The following is a 6,633-nucleotide window of genomic DNA, read 5'->3' as shown; positions in this document are numbered from 1 at the left end:
AGTAGCAGATAAATACTTCTAGATTTTGATTCTATCAATGATCTAAGAAATCTTCTTGACAAAACTAGATACTCTCTAGGTTTTGAAGTAAAATAGAGGAATAAACTTAACTCTGAGTGATTCTCATTAATAAAAATCAATAATCAACATAAACTGATTTTCTATGGAGGCTATAAGCATATATTTATAGCCCAAAACCTTAAACATAATAAAATATGACATAAATACCCCCAAAACCTAATAAAATAACGAAATAAAGACTGTTTAGAAAATAAAACAAACTAACGACTACGCAATATGCATCATTCTCCCCTTGTTGGAGAGAATCCGTCCTCGAATTTGGCCGGTTCTTTCCACGGTCCTTCGGATGCCCCATCAACTCGTTCCACTCGTCCTTCCTCAAGATCAAAACAAGACAACACCTCACAATAAGCGTGATGCTCCTCATCATCAGAATACCTTGGCGGTTGTCGTGACAGCCCCCCACACACCACTTGGCAATACTTCAGAATTGATGTACTTCTCACGCTCCTTTTCCCTTCCACGTGCCATGAAAATACTCAAGAATTGGTCAATCATTGTTTCCCTTGTGAATATATAATTTTCCTCATCCGCATAAAACTCACTATAATCTTCGTTTGGAGAATTTAAAATATCTTCAACACCAAGGAAATGAACATAATCAACCTCTTCACCATTAAAATTAGGCACTTCACCTAAAAGGTCTTCACCACCCTCTTCATAATCGACAATGTCATCTATGGGCTCTTCATCTTCCAATTGATCATCTTCGGGGTAGAGGCCGTCAAACATGGAAAAAAACCCATCTTCTTCGTATTCATCCTCTTGGTCATCTTCTTCGGGATAGAGACCGCCAAGCATGGCGAAAAACCCATCTTCTTCGTGCTCATCGCCTAAGTCGGATGGCAAGGGTCTTTCTTCCGGATCTTCTTCGTACTCCTCATCATAGGTTGGTGGAGAATTCCAATACACGAATCCTTGCGAAGGATCTCCAAAGTATTCATGTCTGAACTCTTCATCAATGAACTCGGATTCCTGAAACTATCCATCCACAAATTCCCTTTTCTCCTCCACAAAATATGGATTGTGTTGATGAATTTGAGGTTCGCGAATAATGGTCAAGTTGGCTTGTCGCGGCATCTTCGTCTCACTCCATACCCTCCATCATTGAGATTGCGCCCTACGAGCAACGACCACATTATCTTCATCCACAAAGCATGGAGTTGTTTGATGGTGACGAACTTTAGGGCCACCCATGTTGTTAACTCAGGTCGTGAAGGCCTCTATTTGTTTCCGCAGTATCTCCACTTTATCCTTCATGCATTGCCAACGAATCGCCGATTGATTCGTCATCTCTGCCACCTTCCTAGGCACCTTCTTTTTTTTTCGAACTTTTCTATCTTTTCTTTTTGGGTGTCGAGCTTGACGCTTGCATCCCGTGATATAATATGAACTTGTACCATTCAAAATTCCTTACGCACTCCACGCCCCACATAAGGATTGACAGGTTCACCCTCAACGATAAATTTGTCTCTTGCCCCGCGTACCGCGGTCTTGGTTGACGACGACGAACGCTTGGACCATCCATGTCGGCCAAGTGATTGGTAGAGACCCCGTGTTTGGTGCACAAACGCCCCTTCTTCCGCACGGTTAGACCACCAAACCTCTCATCTATGTGCCGCAAGCGAATTGCTCGTTGCTCCTTACATGCTTTCTCCGTGCGCATGTGCACCTCGTTCATGTCTGCAAAGCGGTCTCCGTGCGCACGTGCACCTCGTTCATGTCTGCAAAGCGATCTTCGTGCGCACGTGCACCTCGTTCATGTCTGCAAAGCAGTTGCTCTTCCCCATTTACAAAAAGTAATTGAACTCTGATACCAACTGATACAACGTAACTTAGTGGACTACAGCGAAGAACATTAATAAATAGCGGATAAATACTTCTAGTTATTGATTCTATCAATGATCTAAGAAATCTTTTTGACAAAACTAGATACTCTCTAGGTTTTGAAGGAAAATAGAGGAATAAACTCAACTCTGAGTAATTCGCATTAATAAAAATCAATAATCAACATAAATTGATTTTCTATGGAGGCTATAAGCATATATTTATAGCCAAAACCCTAAACCTAATAAAATATAACATAAATACCCCCAAAATCCTAAACCTAATAAAATAACGAAATAAAGACTGTTTAGAAAATAAAACAAATTGATGACTACACAATCTGCATTAATAGTTCACAAATATTTCTCAAAAGATCATGTATTGTTTTTGGTGGAGCCTCCAAAATTTGAGGTTTGCACATGTTGGGCTCTTTGTCGTGCGCTCCATAATATGTAGTTTTTATTGGCGTGCAATGTACGCTTCACCTTCGCAATCTGTTACTAATAAGATTGCATGTAATAAGGGCTAGCTAGGGCCAAGTTTTCATTTGCCAATTAACTAAAAACTACTACCGAAAAGTTTTTAATTGCAACGTGAATCACGTGATGTCCTTTTAAGTGTATTACTATTTTTTTTTTCCCCTTTAAATGGAAGTAGTTTCTCCTTCTTCTTTTTTAATTTTTTTAATTTATTTATTTTTTTTTAGCATATCTGCAGAATTTGCTCATCCTTAAAGAGTCTTGTTGGTCTTTTAGGTACTTGTTTTTTCTATCCAACGAGGGATGGCTTGCTCGTACTTAGCCTCTAAAAATCATATTGGATGTACCGGAAGATCTTTTAAATGTGGTTGCAATTTAGGAAATTACACATTTTTAGATATCTAAACTTGCCATGTACAAATATCAAATACATCTCTTGTTGATTTTGGAATATTCCTTGAAGCCATTAAATCTGGTAGTGTGTCGTCCACAAATATTTCACAAAAGATCATGTATTGTTTTCTGGTGGGGCCTCCGAAATTTGAGGTTTACACATGTTGGACTCTTTGTTGCCCCATAATTGTTTTTATCATACATATATAAATTAGTTACAAAACCAGATCGTAGCTAATTCATACAACTAGTCCAATAAATTGCCAAGTGTTTTTAGCATGTAAGAAACGCGTTTTTTTTAATAGCATGCACTTCTTACATTTTTTTAATACTTAATTAATAACAAAGCATGTACTTGTCACATGCTTTAAAAACATATATATATATATATATCACTTTATTAGATTAGTTTGTAGCTAATTTTTATCCGTTTTTATCGGTATTTGTTATCAATGAGCATGTCATGTAACGCATTGATTTAGGTCATTATCTGATACAATATTATATATACTTCTTCAAATTTTATAGTTTTCTTGGACAAAACCTTGAAACAAGTACCTATTTTTGGGAAAACTGCTTCGCAGTTTTTAATATTTCAATCTATTGTTTGCCATTGTTTTTATACTTCATCAGTAATGCCCAGGTCAGTGCTCGACAACTTTATTTTGTGTTTTTTAAGATTCAAGACCGTTAATCATATAATTAGATGTGTGATCAGAATTATATTAGATGATTTCTGTATGCACATAAGAAGGACACAACATGCTTTTGCTGTATGTACTAGGACAAAGAATATTCTGAAAGGCCAACCTAAAAAAATTTGTTTGATGGCCACTGCGTGGTCGTCAAATCTATATCTAGCCGCCACCGTATGGCCTCAAGCCCGCAAGATCTGTGGCAACCATTGTGTGGCTCCTAGATTGAACAAGAAGGATGACGCGCGTTTCTTAAATTTTCTCCACAAATGTAATAGATGGCTATCCAACGAGAGCGTAGGCGTGCATTAATTAGCCGCCTCATGTTGGGAATCTTGAATTTTCCTTCCCTTTTGATCAAGCGGACCCTTGGCAGTTAGTTCAAGGAGTGATCAATATATATAACTTACTTTTCTTATATTATTTCTTAATTATTTTATTTTGTTGGAAAGTTCCTACTTTTTTTTTTTTTTGGCACTACTGTTTAACTATTGAATTAGTAACTAATTTTTTTTAGTCAGCTTAAACTTTTAAAATAAGAAATCATTTAGCATGCATATTAGAGAAGAGGTCCTTTAACTATCAAAAGAGATTTGAATATGTGAAATTCATATATATGTGAGTCTCACATATTAAAAGATAAATTTACTAAAGAAAAAAATAATACAAGAGAATAAAAACAAATATTTTTATTGATTAAATTATTAAATTATTCTCTTTTTATTTATTTAAAATTTTAAAATAAATGGTGACCTAATAATTGTCGAATGCTGACTTAGTTTTGAATGAATATGAAATTTTCATCCGATGCGGAGAAAGACTTGAAGGATGACTGTGAAAAGAACAAACAAAAAGGAAAGACTTGAAGGATAACGTATCCTTCAAGTCTTTCCTTTTTGTTTTTTTCGATAGTTAATTATCGAAAAATAAATAAATAAACAAATAAAAGGAAGACCACATGGTTGGTTACGTTGTCAAAAATAAAACAAAAATATGCATAATATTGTAATAGCGGTCCTTAACTATCAAAAGGACTTGAATATGTGGAATTAATCCAGAAGTGAGTCCCACATACTTACTAAAGAAAAAAAAAATACAAGAGCATTTTTATTGATTAAATTATAAAATTTTCTCTTTTTATCTATTTAAATTTTTAAAATAAGTAATAATTTAATAATTGTCGTAGGCTTTGCCGAGAAAGACTTGAAGGATGCCTGTGAGAAAAAAAACACAAAAAGGAAAGACTTGGGCAGTTGCTCTAGCTTGTTTGTTAGTTGCAGCTGCAGAGTCTCCCGGCCGTCTCCCTTGCTCGATCTCCTCGAGTTTATGAGGTTCATTTTACTGTTTATAATATAATCTCTAAGGAGACACAAATTTATAACTATTTATTTATTACATTTCCTATTCAACCTCACAATTTTATTTTGGGTCTCATGATGCCAAACATTATCAATAGTGTTTTCTTGGTCCGATCGAGTATTTCCATTCCAAAAAACCTTTGCTGCTTCATATAAACATGTCGTGTCTTATATGCATGTACGTCATGCATGTCTTGTCTTGTCTCGTCTTACGATTTATGTACGTCATGCATTTTCAAGAGTTTTTTGGTAAGACCTTTCCAAGATTTAAAAAAAAAAAAAAAATTTAAGACATTTTCAAGATTTTTTTGGATGATGATTGATGACGTTTCTTGCCACGTAATAAGCACATAATCTCGTAGGAGTTATATAATGAGAAGGAAGCTGTGAAGTCGTTCCCAGAGTTTATCCAACAGAATGTTTCTCAAAGGAATGGATTTTGGAAGTGGATCGGTCCTATAGTAAATTTAATTGATATGGAAGAAAAAAAGTAAGATTGTTTTATATAAAAAAATAAAAAATTTTGTTTTGTAGTGATTTTTTTATTTGAATAATAATAAAATGTAATTGATTTGATGTAAAAAGTATGAATATTGAAGTTGATTTTGAAAGAAAAAGTGTGAAAAAAAAAAAAATTAGGTTTTGGGTCATAAGCCCTTTTTCCAGTCCGGCTCTTGTCAAACATAACCTTACAGAATAGTTAAATACTTTATAATCAAAATATTTATAACACACTACATCAATAAGATATTAATTCTTTTTTCTTTTTTTTTTCTCTGTTTCTTTAAGAAAACTATAAATAAAATAGAGAATAACATATAAAATGTTTTAGTGTGAAAAATAAAAAAGTAAAATTTTAAACTAAATATTTTAGCTACTCTTGCTTTCTGAGATCGATGCTCATCGGTGAAAATGTCATTGTCTTGCCGCCCGTTTGATCAAGTAGTATATCACTTACTTTTCTTATATTCCTTAATCATAATATTATTTGGCTGGATTCTGGGAAGTTTCCAAGTTCCATTTGTTTTTTTTTTTTTTTTTTTTTCCTGCACTACCATTAATCTCTGGCTGACTTGACTTTGTAAGACTATGTTAGAATATACATATATATTAATATATATATGACTTATTCAAGGAAACATAAATGACTATTGAATTTTCATCAGTTGCGGAGTAAAATTAACTTGAAGGACCCCTGAGAAAAAAAAAAAACAAAAAATAAAGACTTGAAGTCTTAAAGGATGTCTGTCCCACACGGATGGTTGACAAAAGAAAAAACAAAAAAGAAAGACTTGAAGATAAAGGAATAAATATCGATCTATAATTGCAGCAGTTGGCATTGCTCTTGCTTATTAGTTGCAGCTGCATGCAGAGTAGTCTTAAATCCTACAACAAATCCAATCGCTGCCACTCTTTGCTTTCTCCAGATCGAATCCCCATCATCTCCATTGCTCGATCTCCTCGATCGAGCTTATCAGGTTCATTTCATTGTTTATATAATCTCTAAGGAGACACAAATAAGGTACATATGATCAGTTTAACTTAATGATCAACTAGTAATTAAAGCAGTATACTCAGGCCAGTGTTGGATTTTTTTTTTCTTTTTATATATATTTTTTAATTTTTATTTCTTAACTTCCCACACGCTATATATTATATTGCAATGTTTGATAATGGTTTATTTTTAAAAAAATAAATAAATAAAATTGGATGATCCTTTACTAATTAAACATCTATCTCTGGCATTGTTTTCATTGTTTTCTTGGTCTTACCATTTCTAATGAAATTGGTAAAAGTAAT

The sequence above is a fragment of the Corylus avellana genome, chromosome ca1, assembly GCF_901000735.1.
Source record: "Corylus avellana chromosome ca1, CavTom2PMs-1.0".
NCBI classification, from domain to species: domain Eukaryota; kingdom Viridiplantae; phylum Streptophyta; class Magnoliopsida; order Fagales; family Betulaceae; genus Corylus; species Corylus avellana.
This window is presented reverse-complemented; position numbering follows the sequence as displayed.